The sequence below is a fragment of the Vicugna pacos genome, chromosome 34 (assembly GCF_048564905.1).
Source record: "Vicugna pacos chromosome 34, VicPac4, whole genome shotgun sequence".
In the NCBI taxonomy this organism is placed as follows: Eukaryota; Metazoa; Chordata; class Mammalia; order Artiodactyla; family Camelidae; genus Vicugna; species Vicugna pacos.
In genome coordinates, this window is record NC_133020.1 from 7,919,590 (window position 1) to 7,937,923 (window position 18,334).

The following is an 18,334-nucleotide window of genomic DNA, read 5'->3' on the forward strand; positions in this document are numbered from 1 at the left end:
TGAATTAGTTCAATGTCTGAGTTAAAGAATATTTACGAAAAAAAATACAGTTTATTTTTCTTGAGTTTCTAAAGCAACCTAATAATTAGCTGAGAAGAACTGGTTTATAAGTAGGCATTGTAATTAGTATGTAAAGTGTGTGCAACAGTATTGCTAAAAGTTCTTAAAAACAGCTATGTTTTATTAAACAGGCTGAACAGTTGCCCTACAATTTTGTTTGTTCTACCAATTTGCTTAGCAAACTATTTTTACCACCAGGAATGAACCAGTTCAGCTCTGATCACAATAGTTCATCATTTTTCAATTAGTCAGGTCCAGATACATATTTTACTCTCCCTATTTACTACCATTTCCTAAATATACAAGGGAATATGGAATGGAACAGTACTTTGTTCGTATTCAAAATACAACCAAGAGGGTGAAAGTTGTTTTATCATTAATGTCTCTACTGATTCGATTTAAAAAGGGAAAAAAAAATTACCAGAACAATCGTAGGAATTCAATTGTAGGCCTAAGTAAACACCACCATTTTGTACATTGCCTGTTCAATTTAGTATTAAATTTCAGAGTCTGGAAAGCAATCCTAATTACACACAAACTGTAAAATATATTTGAAATAAAGTCTTGTTTATACAAAGCACGGCTGTGATAACCTTTTTTTAGATAAATTCATGTAGTCCTGGTAGAAAGTTGGAGAAACCATAGGAGATATTTAGACAATTACTTACCCAGAAGACTGGCTTTATTCAGCTTGCACTAACACTGGCCTTCACTAAGCATTTTGCCTTACATTCCAAACCTGCAACTGACTAGAGTACAAGTTCATAAATTGTGCTTGCATGAACTGAAGTCTGATTCAGGGCTATAATCATTACTAGTAGGCCCCAAATAATTACACAAATTGTTCTTTTTATTTGGAATGATCTTTCAAGCCACATTGTCTTCTATTGGGTTAACATGCACGAGAGGAGTTAACCTGCCTTCTTATGGGTTGGGCTGATTTGACATCTGGAAAATGAATGCAATTGCCAGTGGTATAACGTTTGGGCACAAATGCTAACTAGAGATATTGAAGAGAAAAATCTTGGACTGTCCTCATTAAAAAGTTACCCACTTCCCTGTAACCCACTGGTTTTACAGATTTATAAGCTTTGATATTATAGCCTCTTATGTTACCTATATCTTAGACCCTTTCTTATAAAATCCTCTGCTGTAGCTTTATCTTTGTTTCCTGTTGTTAGAGTAAAAATTTTCAAAGGTGACTTAATTTTTCAGATACTTCAAGATTCCTGAAGTTTATGTCGGCAAACTTTGATAACATTTTACAAATTATGCACTTTACATGTAAATTTTAAACACACAAAGCCCAAGTTTGTATCATGGAAAAATATTTAGACATTTTTATGAGTAAAAAATTTAAGTCAGGGAAAATGATAAAATTCATAAAAGATGGTATGGTTTTCTTCCCTTGTCTTCAGGATTTCATATTTAGCAGATATTAAATTAATGATGCTAACCTGGTCCTTCTTGCAATAAAAAGCCAAACTCCTGTCAAAGTTGATGGATCTCTGCTCCCTAGTGCATCATGTTGGCTTTATATCAATTCATAGGCTCTCCCACCCACTTCCAAAATTTGGATTGGCTTACAATAAATACACAAGTACAAAAATGCCAGCACAATTAGCATACAGCAATTAAAGAGACAAAAGGTAGAGAGTAAGGAGTAAAAAGGAATCACACGTATGTTCACACACTGTAGAAACACACACATACTCCTCTTTACTTCTTACTGTTTGTGTTTCATCTCTACAAATGAGACGTGTGTGTGTAGACACTGTCTGAGGAAGACAACTCTAATCACTAAACAGAAAAGAGCTCTTACTTTCTTAGCAGCCAGGGCAAAGAAGAAACTACATGGATTAAAGAATTCTCATTGCTTAATTGAAGGAAGCATGCGAGTTTATCACGAGAAATAAACCTTCATTGCCCTAAATCATCGGATGGATTTCACACTTAAGGGATAAGAAACAATGCAAAGAGCCACTTTTATGTAAGCAGATTTACAAATGCTGTAGATTTGTTTAATATATGCTTACTCTTTCAGTCTTTGAACAGTGTTTTATAAAGACAATTTGCAGGGGGTCAGAGAGAAAGATGGTATACATATGAATAGATAACTGGATATATGGATTAAGCCAGGATTTACAAGGATAAAGCTGGAAGAATCCTTATTGTGATGAATTATTTATCATGTCTCATAGACTAGCTTTTTTCAGCTATCAGATGTTTCAAATTGGCTTTTAATTATACTATGTTCAGTATTATGATAGTTTTATACAAGACACAATGCAACTAAGACTAGCACATGTTAAGCAATAAAACAATATAAGAATATGATTAATGTACCAGACTGATAAAGGATTTCAAATCAGAACAAAAATTATTTTAATATTTACTGAGACTTCAGCTTCTAGGTAAATGTAATGAGTGGTAAATGGGCAACCTCCCATTGGAACAACTAGAAAAAGCTGGAAAATTACATTTTAGGGCATTAGACAGCTGTGGAACATATGAGGGTTAGATGAATCATAATTTCAGGAAAGCAAAATTCATCCAAGGTGAAGCTGATGATTGCTAGCCATTCCTATTTAGTGAAAACATTATCAAATTCTGGGTTTTACTATAAAAGACTTGGCAACTTCTAGGTAAAAGAGAAACCAGCAAAATAGTTGTGTGGATCCAAACTGCCTAAGTGGAAACTTAAAGGACCTCAAATGCAAGACTGGTTTTTACTAATGACATGTTTGCTGAGTTCTAGGGCTGTGTGGAATGTTGGAGATTTATGTTTAAAGCTTCCAAAAGATAGATTGAAATGACAATATTGAGTCTCTATCCATGAACATGGACTATCTCCCTCTTCATTTAGTTCTTCTTTGATTTTATTCATCAGAGTTTTATAGTTTTCCTCATATAGATTATATATATATTTCAGATAATATCTAAATGTTTCATTTTAGGGGGGTGAGTTTCACTGAGTTTTTAAATGTTGTTGCTATCTATGGCATTGGTTAGGAATGAAGTTTGTAACATTTCACTAATCAGCAGACTTTCTTTTAAAACTGTATCTTCTTGAATGGGGCTGGGAACACAACAAAAAATCTCCAGTATACAAATAATCTGATTGATACTCTACAGCCACAGACTTGGGGGTGCATTATCAAAGCCTAAGAACATCAAGGAATCTTCATAAGGGAGACAAAAAAATATCTAATATAAGTGACATATGACAATGATACATAAGCTAACCACAATTTAAGAGTCAAAGAATAAAAGATGAAAGCAAAAGAAGAAGGAAGAAGAAGAAGAAGAAGAAGGAAGAAGAAGAAGAAGAAGAAGGAAGAAGAAGAAGAAGAAGAAGAAGAAGAAGAAGAAGAAGAAGAAGAAGAAGAAGAAGAAGAAGAAGAAGAAGAAGAAGAAGAAGAAGAAGAAGAAGAAGAAGAAGAAGAAGAAGAAGGAGGAGGAGGAGGAGGAGGAGGAGGAGGAGGAGAAGGAGAAGAAATGCTTGAAGGAAATGATTAAAATTCAAAATGACAAATTCACTTTTGGGTTCTCTAAAAGGTGTAAAACTGTACTACACTATTACTCGTCATCACATACAAATGAGTTGAGTAGAAAAGATGATCTGTTTTATAAAATGTATATCTTATTTTTCAATGTAATAATCAAAAGTCATTTAAGAATTGTTTGTTAGGGACATCGTTACAACATTCTGGGGGAAAAAACTTCAATTTTCTGTTCCCCACGTCAGTTGCACCGCTTACTGCAACGGCTGCTGTGTCACTTTGCTAGGGCTGCCATACAGCAGGCTGCTTCACAAGGCAAGAGAAAGGCCCTGAGGTGTGGGATTAGGTTCTCAGTTTAAAGTAAAAGTAGACAGAGTACAGTCTGTCTCACTCAGAAGGGAAAGCGGCCTCGAGGCGTGGGGGCTGTTAGTTTTTAATGGGCTCAATAGCTTTGTAAGCTAGCAAGTGGGAGTATTATTCCAACCACTTTTGGGGAAGGGGCAGGGATTGCCAAGAATTGGGCTACCGCCCACTTTTTGATTTTTTTATGGTCAGCGTCAGAACTGTCAAGGCGCCTGTGGGCGTGCCATTTACCATGTTAATATATTACAACGAGTGTCTAATAAAGCTCAAGGCCTCCTGGGAGTTGAATCATCCACCATCTTGGTGTTAATCGCTGCGTCATTCCTTGAATGACTGTGCCCTGCCCTCTTCCTTCCTGTCTCACTTCTGGTTGCTCCAGCAGCAGCCCCTCCTCCAGCCTCATTGCCTCAGGCTGGGCTCTGTGTCCCACTGCAGCATCATGCAAGTTGCCACCTTTTCTTGATAAAAATGATGCGGACGGAGCACTAAAAACACACCTTCCCCTGCCCCATTTCCCTGTGATAAGACCAAAGTCCGTGTAAATTTCTATTCTTTGCCCCATAAAGGATCAACTGAACTGCTTGTGCTCCAGTCACAAGGAGTAAAATGCTTATTAGTCAAACTTTGATTAAGTTTCTCTCCCCGGCTCTCCGAACTTGACCCATCCTCTGTTTGAACCAGCCAGTGCACAGCCCCTTCTGAGAAAAGGCTGGCCTCAGAGTCAAGCATTCTCTGACCTACTGTCCCATCAGGCCCACTTCCTCACACTTGGTTCTTTCTACTGTTTATTCCTCCCTATGAAAAGAAAACCATTTGTGCCCAACCCTTAAGACTCTTGTGGATGTTTGGTCAGAGTTCTAACTATTGTAATGGTCCCTCTTCTTCCACTGCAACAGTCCCTCACCCCTCATTCTCTTGCTGTGACATTATCCAAAAACTGGGTTTGTCTATTGGTGGGTGTGGAGCCCAAAGATGCAATCAAGCCAAGGATCAGGACAAGGAAGGATTTATCACTTGCAGCAAGGAGGGAGAACATCTGGGATCTTTCTCAAAATTGTGTTTTCCCAAACAGCAAAATTGGGGAAGTTTTAAGCTAAGGATATGTGCATATTCACGAAGGGGCTTGGATGGCTGAGAGTCCAAGCTTAATTGAACTGAAGTCGGAAGGGTCAGAAAAGGTCAACACCATCATCCCTTAGGGTCCAGTTGATCTGGTAGGTGAGCATTTCAAGCGAATCTTTACCACTGAAATAGAACTGGGAGTCTTTACAACTGCTATATTATCTTTGATATGTTACTTCTCTTGCTTGATAACAATCTGCATTCTTTTATTCCTTTAAGATCATTAATTACTGAGACCTGTTCAAGGGCAAGCATTGCGGCCAGGCTTAGATCACAGAATGGCTTAGGACCAAAATGGCTTCTCTACTGTCAAGAAAGCCGTGTCTGGTTTTCTTTCTCTGGTAACCCCATACCCTATCTGCTTACAATAATCCTTTCTCGAATTAGTAGCTCCTTACAAAATCAGGACTTGCTTTTTATTTCACAACAGAAACCCCCAAATGAATGTAATTCCTTTTCCTTCATTCCCAAACTGCAAGGTATTGATGCCTATGGTAGGTTTTCCTGAAAGTTGAAGAAGACAAAGAGGGTTCAACTTGCAGCCAAGCAACTACATTAAAATGCCAGTTATGCTTCCCTAAATGCTCCGGCTTGAAGGCTTTGCTTTTTGATTCTCTTCTTACTCCACACCCCAACCTCTTTACATTTCTTATTCTGAACAGTTGTTCATTTTGTTCTTACATTTCATTCATGTCCTCTAGGATTCCCACTCCCATACACTTGGTATATTTTTTGAGGACAAAAAGAAGAAAGCAAGTTCTTTCCCTCAAATTATCAACTGGAGATGGACCCTGGGTATTGTGACCACTCAGAGAAGGGACAACTTAGGCATAAGGGGTGATGCCTGGACCAGGTGGTCCTAGAGCTACTCTGCAGCTAACTAGCTTTATAATTTCCTAGAGTCACTTAGTTTCTCTAGCACCAATTTTTTTTCTCCTGTTGTGAAAGGACAAGGTTGAATTAATGGCTTCAAAGATCTCTTTCAGTTCCAAAATTCCAATTGTTCACTGACCCTAAATAAAATGAAGTTTCAAAAAAGGAAGAAATATCTTGAATAACAATGGTCTTGAAAACAAATAAGCAGAGTATGAGAGAAATGTTTACCAAGGGCTCCTGGACCAGGAGACGGGGCAGTGAGTGGTGTGGTGTAGTGGAACCAGCATGGGTTTGGAAGAGTTAATGGCTTGGATTCAAAATCTGACAGGACTTCTAGTGACTAAGCAACTTCAGGCAAGTTAACTAATCTTCTTAAACTTCAATTCTAATAGGAAATGGTAACTCTTTTGTTTTTTTTTTTTGGGTAAGGAGTCAAGGTAAGAGTAATTTATATCATTTTAATATAACCTTGCTGTGTTTCTCTGCTTAAGTGTCTTCCATGATATCTTTTTTGATATTCCTTATTTATAATGGAATTTACAATTTTTGTGTGCATCTCCCTGTGAGCTGCATATACCTTAAAAATAATATTTAAAATACAAATTATATTTATTAGCTTGCAAATCTGTTTTGCTAATTAGATTGTGAACTCCTTGAGGAAAGGGAATATATCACTTTTGGTTGTATAGTCTCAGGGCCTCAGATGGTGAATGACACTTGACAAGAAGTTTTGTAAGATAAATAAGATAATAAAATAATGGTTGGACAGATGATGGACATGGGGGTTTCACTAATGGGTCTTGTGCATAATTTCATATCAATCATCCTTCTATTTGTATCTGCAAAAGCAATTGCCTGAAAAATTAACTTAAAATAAGTAAAGGAGTTTAGTGACATCAATGGGATTATAATTAAATTTTGATGAATAACAGTCATTGACACTTGATAACTTGTCCCCAAGGCTGGTCAAACTATATCTCAACCTTCAGGCACTGGACTTACTAATGCCTGAGAGGTCATTTTTATTAAATGTATTAGCCTAATGTAAGTAAATAATTTGCTTTATATTCATTACTCTTTCCTCCTAATTATGGGAGCATACTCTAATTCTTAACACTCTGGAAAACTAAATTAAACAAGTAAAACATGATTTTAACCGTCTTAGCAATAACACACACACAAAACAAAAACCTACTCTCAGAAACCATGTCTTTATAGCATCCATAATACACATATTTTCTTCCTTAGGAATAAAAGAAGAGGCGGATTAGAGCTGCCATTTCTCCTGGCTTCTCTGTTGAGCACCTTCTATCTCTGAATTTTCAGAAACTATTTTTTCTGATTTTTCCTTTCTCTCTTTCATTAGAAAGCAGGACAACTTATGAATGGGTTGATTTTGAGCGGAAGTTTGCAAATCTTTAAACCTTGATTAATGTTCAACCTCAGTTTCCAAATTCCACCTGAAAGGCATACTGGGGAAATGAAGTAGAAGTGATTATGATTCTCAAAGGTTCTTTTGTCTCTTTCCTGATAGAAAGAGAAGTTATATGTGGGAGGTGGGTAGCGTCATCCTAACCTACTTTATTCTGCCTCAATGAGGAGGGTCAACATATTATCCTATCAGGGAGGAGGTAATTGCATAGACGACTCCCAGAATGACAATAAAGACGTCCTTGACAGCGTGTTGAAAAGATCAGCAAAACTTTTTTTTTCCCCCATAGAGAAAAAAGATCAGGATTTAAATGACAGATAAAGGTAGATGATGGACAAAATGCATTATTCTGATTATTCTGAAAGTGTCTCCCAGTTTTTCTGAAAGAATTATTGAATTTTGAAGACAGAATTCAAATGGCTTTAATAATAATACATCAGCTTATCAATAAGACAGTGGAGCTATTCTTTGAAGACATGTTTTCAAAATTTCTAGTGTTAGCTTTGTCTCCAAGCTTCTAGTGCCATAAAAACATCTGAGAAACAGGAAAAAAAAAACTTTTACTTTATTTTAATATAGGAATTTTAACATAGAGTTCACAGTTTATGGACTTTAACTTCAGAAATAACAAACTGTTAGGTAGTTTAGCTAGAAATGAGCACTGGGCAGGGGGAGAGGAAGGGGAAAGGAACAACCCAGAAAATGGCAGCATGTCTGCATTCAGGGAAAGGGACTCCAGAAATTTTTACTTTTTCTAAATGAGGGCCAGTAAAAGAAGCCAGTTAAAATCAAAGCACTGCAGCTGCTCATGGAAGGGGGACCTGGGATAACTTGACCCAATGAACCTGCCCCAAAGGGGATGGGCGTGGGGCGCAGGGAACCTGAGCTGTCAATCAATCAATCAACCAATTACAAAACCAGGCTATAAAAACAGGAGAAAGGGGGGCCGGCACCATGTTTCCTCTCTTGGATTCGCCTGCTCCCAGTTCTCGGGAGTGTACTATTTTTTATTATCTCTTTACTAATAAAAATCTTGCTTATATCACACTTTCTGTCTCTCGTTAAAAATTCTTTTTTTTTTTCAAGTGATTAAGAACCGAGGTAATTCTTATTTCCCCTTTTCCCGGTAACAAAACGATAGAGGTTTTCAAAATGTCAATGACTATTCTCTTGAGGGGTTTAGCCAAACAGAAACTGCCTTCACTTGAGCCAGTATTTTGGGCAGCTTAATAATTCATGTTTATAATATGTGGTGATTCAGCAAATCGCCAAAATGACAGTGCAGTTGGGTTGGTCTTGATTTCAACGAGCAAAGCTGGTAAGTTACCATTTTCGTTCTATTCTATCAGGAGGGGCATAACCCAAACCAGAGATTCGCAATGTGAAGAAAGCTCAATCTAAGATACTATGACCTCATAACTTAATCATCCAAAAGGAACAGTATGGGTGAGCACCATTGGAAAAAATATGTATGTACGTCTTTTTAGTTTTCAAAGAAATGCACTGAAAAATGTGGGAAGTATAAAGAAGGAAAAAATTTACGAAAAAGTCATTTTGGAGTTTTTAACCTCGGGAGACTGTTTTTAAAAACTGAGACTACATATACGACACATCCCCCTCCACTTATGATGGGACTACACCCAGAATAAACCCAGGGTAAAGTTGAAAGTATCTTTAAGTCAAAAATGCATTTAATACAGCTGGTTTACCAAACATTCTAGCTCAGAACACTTACATCAGCTGACAGCCGGGCAAAATCAGCTAGCACTAAGTCTATTTGATAATAAAGTGTTGACTGTCTCTTGTAATTCACTGAATATTGTACAGAAAGTGAAAAGCAGAATGGGTGTACGTGACTCCCTTGTGGTGGTGAGCCTGCCATGTTCCTGCGGCTCTTCGCTGCTGCCCACTATCGGGAAGAGGAGAGGGTATCACCATGTATCACTAGACCTGGAAAAGATCCAAATTCAGAGCACTGTTTCTACTGAAATGCACAGTGCCTTCACACCATCATAAAGTCAAAAAATCCTAAGTCAAACTGCTATAAGTCAAGGACCTTCTATATAATAAATGCAATATTATCCTTTTGTTTAAAATCTGAACTTTCTAATGAAACATATAGATCATTTTGAATTTTTGTTTTATAAATAATGTTGTGAGCATTTACATATTATAAATCTTTGTTAGTACTTTTTTTTTTCCTTATAGATATTAATACAGGTCAAAATATTTGAAATATTTCTGGCCAAATTTCTTTCCAGTAAAGTTCCTTTTTGCTTCTAGTCAGTTTTGTACCATCTTCACTTTGAGGCAATTGGATCTCCACTCCAAACCTCAGTTCATTTTGCCTCAGAAAAGATTTCTCTTGTTTTGAATAGAAGGAGCCTAGCGTCTTCATGGAAGGAATAACTGACCTGCATTTATGATAAAGGACTCCTTCCCACACCCAATTCTTACATCGTGAGTCAAGTAAAACCCCTCACTTTTTTTTAAACCCCTCATTTCTGCCTGGGACATCCTGCTGGATAGAAATTGCAAAAAGAAGTGAGAAGTTTAGAGTATCCACATTCTAGGATGGAATGATGCCCCACTTTACCACCAGCTGTATACATGACTTGGGGGTGTGCAGACCAGTCTTTACCCCTGTAAAATAATGTCATTGGATCTTCTAGAGTTTTCTTCCAGTTTCAAAATTTTTCATGAATCACCTTCTTGAAGCCCTCTGTGATCACCTTAGTCAGAATCAAATTCTCCTTCTTCTCTCCTCCAGTGGTAACCTGTTTACTGCCCAAAGCTTTGTTCAACATAGGTGCTGGGGAAAAACCATTCCCAAATTAACACATTAATTTGATTTTTAAATTATTTAATAAATATCATCATCATATCCATGAAATAACCAGATCACATGGCTTGGAAATAATAGATCTTTTCATTTTGAAAATATCTCAATCAGCCAAAACCACTTATTTAAAAAAAAAAAAAAGACGTGAGGTAGTACGTAGTGTCTTATCATTTTTATAAAACTTACTTAGCTGTTTTGAATACAGAACACAGGCTTTAAGTCATCTCCTATATGTTTAAGAATTGTTAGAATTAGTAATTGTTCACTTCATGCTACAGTGAGAAATTCAAAATAATAATTATTATTTTAATTAAAACTTCACACAGGTTACAATGACTATTATCAAAAAGACAAAAGATAACAAGTATTGGCAAAGATGTGGAGAAAAGGGAAACTGTGTACACCGTTGGTGGGAATGTAAATTGGTGCAGCCACTGTGGAAAACTGTGTGAAGGTTCCTCAAAGCGTTCAAATCTGGAACTACCATATAATCCTGGAATCCCAAGTCTGGGTATATATCCAAAAGAACTGAAATCAGGATCTTGAAGATATATCTGTATGCCCACGTTCACTGCAGCATTACTCATAATTGCTGTGTAAAGGAAGCAGCTTAAATGCCCATCGACAGATGAATAGAAAAAGGGAATGTATACACACATTCCTTTAAAAAGAAGAAAACCCTGTCATTTGTTACAGCATGGGTGAACCTGGAGGACGTTGTGCTTATTTTAGCGGGGGGCGGGATTAGGTGTATTTATTTACTTTTTAATGGAGGTGCTGGGGATTGAACCCAGGACCATGTGCGTGCTAAGCACGTGCTCTACCACCGAGTGGTACCCGCCCCCCGCGAGGGCGCCATGCTGAGTGAAACAAGCCAGACACAGGAAGGCGGCTACTACGTGACCTCACTTACCTGAGGCATCTAAACTCGTCAGACTCATACGTGCAGAGAGTAGAGTGGCGGTTGCCAGGGTCTGGAAGAGGGAAAAATGGGAAGCGGTGGGTCAAAGAGCACAGAAGTTTTAGTTATGCGAGGTGAGGATGTTCTGGAGGTCTAGTGGGCAGCATGGTGACCACAGTTAACAAAACTGTATCACGTACTTGAAATTTGCTGAGGTAGATTTCATGTATTTTCACCACAAAAAAAAAAAAAAAAAAGAGAGAGAGAAAGAAAGAAAATGGTACCTGTGTGAAGTGATGGACTGTTAATTAGCTTGACTGGGATCATTTCACAATGCATGTGCATAACAAAACATCAAGTTGTACACCTGCCCTACATAAAGGTTTTATTATTTGTTAATTATACCCTGATAAAGATGGAAAAAAAAATGAAGCTGCTTTTGCTAGAAGATTGTCACTCCCTTGTGGGCTTTAAAGAAGCAAGCTGTGGGGTCCTATTGGGAGCTGCCCGCGCAGAGGGCCAAGTGGCAAGGCTCACAGGGCAGATTCTGGCCAAGAGTTGGCAAGAAAGTAGGCCTCTGAGGCCCTACAAAGATCTGAGCCCTACCAACTACCACACGGGTTTGGAACTGGATCCCAGCCAAGCCTCAGAGGAGACCACAGACCCCGCTCTTGTCTTGACTGCAACTTCGGGAGACCTTGAACCAGAGAACCCAGCTAGGCTCTGCTCAGACTCCCACCAGCAGCAACTGTGAGGTAATGAATGGGTGTCATTTTAGGAGCTCTATTTGTGGCAATATTGTGACAGCCAACAGATAACCACTACAATGGGGAAACGGAACCTTAGCGTGAGGTCCGTGAATGGGCTGAAGGGACACCTCAATGAGCACCCACTAGTCCATTCTTCATGGGGGAGCAACCCTAACTTCCCTCAGTTCCTCAGAATTCTCCAGAACCAAGCAGCTAATGGATACTGTTGTGTATCACTGAGAATGGTTACGTTGTTCATTACACCTGGACGCAGTGATATTTCATAGTTACCAGAGAAGTTGTTGAGTCAAACCACCTGCCAAACATAAATCACAGCACAAAAAAGAGGGAGAAACCAACCGAATTGTGACTGCCCTCTTCACGAGGCAGTAATTAATTATTACACTAGAAAAGGCTTCCAATAAAATGGACAGAGAAGTCCCAGGAAAGGTTCCTACCAAAAAAGTGGGAGCCGTTCCACACCTTACAATTAAGAAATCACCACCTTAGCGCACACACTATTTTATTTCTTCTCCTCGCGTATCTTAGCCTCATCCACGAATACAAGTTAAACCATTCCGAAAATCTTCGCGTCTGCAGCTCTAGGTATTTGAAAATATTCAAAAGAAGATCTCACAACTTCTAAAGGGCATTATGGTCATTTTTGCTAAATAAAAATGAGCCCTCAAGAAAATACTATTTTGAGGTGACAAAGTGATAATGAAAGAAATGTGCTTAAAATGGACAACAAATATGCTTTCAAACTGAAATGATTAAATAAAGATATGCCTGTGGAAGTGATTGAAACTGGAGAAGTGCTGAAATTCAGGGCTGTGCTCAGAACATCTAAACTGGAATAGCTTTAGCAATGTCTGCCAGGAAAATCAAACTTCATTTAAAATTTTCTCTTAGAATTTCTTCATGTCAGTGACATTCTGTGTGTGAGGGCTCCGTTAACATACAATCTAACAGAAGCTGTGTACAGCTGATTGGGGGAAGAATACCATGGTTTACTCTGGTATTTTAAAATGTGCTATCCTCTCCTTGTGTTCTGAATATTTCTGTTCATGGAAATGTGATTTTTTTAACAAGAGCATTTCTTTATGACATTTTAGATCTCAGACACTCAACTCGCCTCACTGAGCCCAAGCAAAGGGCTTTTCAAAGGATAAAGCAAAAGGAAAGTGTAGCTCCAGAGTCATGTGACTGGAAGTGGTTTCTAACCTTGACATTTTTCTTTGACAATGAAGGGGTAGGATCAAGGGGTCACAATTACTTCCTGAACATAAAGGCGAAAGGAATGAAGGAAAAAATGTGTCCGTGGGCGAGACTTCGTCTCCATCTCATAGTTTCCCTTAATGCTATAGATTTCTATGATTACTTTTATCATGATTTTAAGTCTATAGTTACTTTTTATAGTTACATTTTTTCTAGGAGCTCAAGTGATGAATTTCACACAGCTTGATCCGTTCCTGGGTAAACCCAGCCTGGTTAAGGCTTCTCTTTACAATGTGATGGTGGATGTTCATTTCCTTACAAAATCTCGAGAGGCTGTTATGGTGATCTCATTGACCTGTTTTTACAAGAGATGAACAATGGGGGGAAAAATGACAAGAAGATTTTTACTATTGGTTGAAATATTACTGAGAAACCAAAAATTTAGAGGTTGTGTCCTTATTCATTTGTAAGAAATTAAAACACAGCCCTATCTTATACTGTATGGGTCAGTGTTCTGCCAAAATGTTTGTCTGAATTAATCTAGTATTGCTATTATGAATTTACCTCTCAACTCATACCCACAATTTATTACTTCCCTTAACATGAATAATATCCTGATAGATTAAATATTTAAGCTTTAGCAGTGCAGTAAAATTACTCATAAAAATGTGGGAGACTACATGAGCATGTAGGGGGAGAATTTTTAACCATGATGGTATATGAGAAACCATCAGAGGAAAAAATATTTTTATATATTTATATAAATATTTTTACAGGAAGTATATTTACAGGAAAAGATACTACAAATGCCATAAAGAGAAAATGACTGATTTGGAAAAAATAATCTGTGGCTTAGAGGTTAGTAACTATAACAAAGCTCTTACAAACTGATAAGAAAGCAGCAGAAACCTCAGTTATAAATTGGGTAGAGCACACGAAGTAGAAATTCAAAGAGAAGTAAATCCAAGTGGCTTGCAGACATTTGAAAAGTTGTTTGAATTTATTTGTTGTCAGAAAAACAAATGCAAGTTACATTTTAAAAAAAGATCACTGTACAATCGTCATAGTGTTAGAGTTAAAATGATCTATAACACCTATGTTCAGCCATGAAGGCATGTGAAGTTACATGCCTTCAAGTTTTCGAAAAGCAAAGTACTGCTATTTAGCTAGACACACACACACACACACACACACACACACACACACACACACACTCACACACATCGATAGTGCCCACTGCTCTCCAAAATTGATTTTTCTCTATTTCCTTGACATGGGTATAGATTACATTTCCCCACCTCACTTGCCTGAATTCTGGCCAATGACTAAGCCAATGATTGGTATGTTGTCTAGTCTTTCTTCCTCTTTTTATAAGAACGCTAATGCCATCATGGAGGCTCCACCCTGAGGATCTCATCTAAACTTAATTACAGCTCTAAATGCCATCGCACTGGAAGTTAGTAATTCATCTTCATCATATGAATGTCAAGGGTGGGATACAAGCATTCAATCCGTAACAGTTTCCCCACTGGGCGGGGCCCATACGAACCTCCCGCATCGAATGTGCTCTTCTATGCTCTTGTCTCCTTCCAGCTGATCAGGAGGCTGGGCTGGGCAGCCAAGAAGATGGCAGAGCACGAGTCACACCATCCAGCCTAAAGTAACTGATACAGTACGCCTTGACCTAGTAATTCTTCTCTGGGGCGTCTACTCTAAAGAATTGACAGCACCAGTGTGCATGGAAATATGTACATGGATAATTATTGCAGAATTGTTCATAGTTATTAGAGTTTTAAAAAAAATTGGAAACAGATGGAATGACTGTGATGAGGGATATGATTGGACAAATTATAGTAAAGCCATACTTTGGAATGTTTTGCGGTCATTCAAAATAATAAATTAAAATCACACTACTTGACTGGAAAGGATTTCCAAGAACTTCTGCTGAAGAAGAGCAAGATATAAAAGGTGTATTTACTATCATGCCATCTTTGTAGACTAATCTAAGGCTTAAAAATCTCACATGTGTGTCTGTGTTTGTATAGACAGAAACATATATTCATTTAATAGAATTACATAAGCAAGGACAGCATAACTATCAACATACTGAACTGTAAGATGGTTTCCCTGTGTCAGTATTTGTGGAAGGTGGTGGCAATATTAGAATAAGAGAGGAGAAGATTTTGCTTAATTCTTGAGTAAAAAGAGGAAATTAAAAAGAGAGCACACTCAAAAAGCATATATGGGGTATGCATTATATCATTGTATGTATGCATTTATGTAAATTATAGTCAATGCTTTTCATTAAAAAATTTAATCAATAACAAAGTTGGGACTTGTTGATATACATTTACAAAATAGTTCTCTCTGTGCTACCTAAGAACCCCTTCCTTTCTCCCTCACTAGGTCTCTATTTAATTTTATTAAAATGAGATTTGTACAGGAAACTAACACTTGGCATTAGAATATTACTCACTTAATCAAGAATTATGGAAATTACCTTTTATGCATAAATAAATGAGAAGAACCAGTGGAAGAAGAAATACAAATACACAAGTAATACGTTAAAAAGAATTCTATTCACCTCCCATGTTCTCACCTGAAGGATTTTTATGAAGGAATATTTGGCATCAGTTTCGCGGAGGAGTTTCATCATTTCAAAAGAAACCTGAGTGAATAAGCATTTGCCAAGAACAGATACAATTCTGCCATATACAAATTATTCACCACGACAAAGAGCTTAGGGCCAAAGAGCTTTTTGTTTTAGTTGTTTTGCTTGGGCACATGCCCAGACAGTATTGGTCAAAGTTTTAATGAACTTCGGATGTAACTTTGATTGAACGTATTACTTGGGACGCTAAAGTGTCCTCCGTTAGAATTTTTACCAGCTACTTCTGCAGAGTTAAACAAGTTTCCTTTCACAAAGAAAGGGAAGATGAACTTGCTGGCCCCAAACTCCACTGGCAACACCAAAAGCCCTCAAACAGCATGATATTAAGGCAAGACCAAAGCATCAACAGACGCTAAGGGTGGTGGCCAATTTGTCACCAGTGTCCTACCTACTGTTTTCTCTTTCATTAAGTTTTGGGGACAGTGGAACCAAGCTAGAAACAAAATCACACACCTGTCCTACTGTTTTTTTCTCTTCCACCTTGATTCAGTCTTCCAAAATTTATAGGGCTGTCTCAGTTAATTCAAGGTGCTGTAACAAAAATACCATACACTGGATGGCTTAAATAACAAACATTTATTTCTCACAGTTCTGGAGGCTGGAAAGTCCAAGATCAAGTTGCTTGTAGATTTAGTGAGTGATGAGGACCTTCTTCCTAACTTGTAGCAGGCTGTCATATTGTATCCTCATGTGCTTGAGAGAGCTCTATATTCTTTCTCTTTTTAGGAGGGCACTAATCCCATTATCAGGGCTTCACCCTCACAACCTGATCTAAACCTAAGTACCTCCCAAAGGCCCCACCTCCTAATATCAGATGTTTGGAGGTTAGAGTTTCAACATAAGACTCTGGGCAGGAGGTGGAGAACACAAACATGCAGTTCATTGCAAGGGCTTTAATTGGGCTCTAGGAATTATTGTTTGGGAACTTGAGTTTGGAGAAAATTTCCTGCTTCTTTTTTTTTTTTTTTTCACCAAGTAACTATAACACTGAAATTAATTTGACTACTGATTCTCTTGAGGATGAAGATGTGATTATTCTATGGCGAAACCAGTTGGATGTTTGAGAACAATTCATTTTCAGAAAAAAAGGTAAATCATAATACTAGTCCTTCGAAGATTGGTTTGTGGCTAATTCAGTAAAGTGTCTGACACATTGTGTGGAGTCAGTCAATATTAGTTAAATGCCATTTGCACCTGTGCAATCTTGGTCAAGTTTCTTATGCTTCTAAGTCTGAATGTTCTCATACATGAAAGCACTATCGATAAATTCTGCCTTAATAAATCATTGTGAAGTATCTATTAAGATATGTGAAAAATACAAGTAATTTTGTGTCTCAACAATTAAGGATAATAAAAACGAAATTCTGGTAATGCATCACCTCAGGTTTTTTCCACTCTGGGTATAAGAATCTTGAGTGAAATTTATCACTCACCAGTAAAAAATGTGTTATTTATTTTAGCATGTACTTTATGACTCATTCCCTGGCTTAACATGCCCACCTCCTTTTCTTTCTTCAGTCATTTCACTTTTACTTTTTACTATCAATTTGAGTTATGTATATCCTTGTAAAACATTTAAAATTACCCTGGATAAATGAGGAAAGAAATCTATATTCATACATTCCCAATTACCATGCTAGTCATCAATATGCTTAGGCCCAAATATTATCCACCTTCTAGTAATATTTTTAAATGTATTTGGCTGGATGTTAATATCTATCATCTAAAAATAGAAAAAAATTTTCAAAATTCAAGAAAATATATGAGTAAACAAAATGAAACAGTTTCTTTACTAAGAGACTTTACATGTTACTATCAATTATATACAAAGACAGAGAATACAGCATTTTCCCAAATTGGTTTTCTTAGCTCAGAATGTTATTGAATAAACACAAGGATTAGTTGAGAGTAATTAACCCTACACTTGTTTCCTATTCTTTTCAAAGAGTGGCATGAGGCTGAGTAGCTAGACCACTGCTTTTTGGGTTTTGATAGAATGTAAAGCAGCCTCGCTGCACTTAGAAAACAAAGATGCAGAGGGAAAGAGCCTACGTCAAGCCGCGACCTTTTTCTCCTCAGGATATTTGCTAGATTTTGAAGTTGCCAAAAGTAGAATGCTAGAAAATTGAACTGGGAAACTCTTAAGGACAAAGCAGGCTTTCCTAAAGTATCGTACAGTCAACAAGACAAAGATCCAAGAGCTTCTAAATCAAAAGCCCAGGAAGCCATGCCCTACAAATAGGAGGAAACCAGAGGTAGACTGAGTCTTTCACTAAAATTCAATCCTTCCAGGTCCAGCTGAATTCCTGATTGAAATTAGCAACCCCTCAATGATCTCTTTAAAAGAAAAAAGGGACAAGGTCTTTGGGACAAAATAATATTATGTGGGAGTCTCTATGTGTCTTTTATCCATAACTCATCATTGAGTGAAATATTACTAAACAATGAACAAGAGAAAAAAAACCATAAAATAAATGGTTCAGTCACTGGAATTAACACATAGGATTTTTAAATAACTGTGATTATTATATTTGAAAAACAGAAGAAAAATGAACAAACTGATGAGAGTAGAGAACGATTCATAAGAATCATCCAAT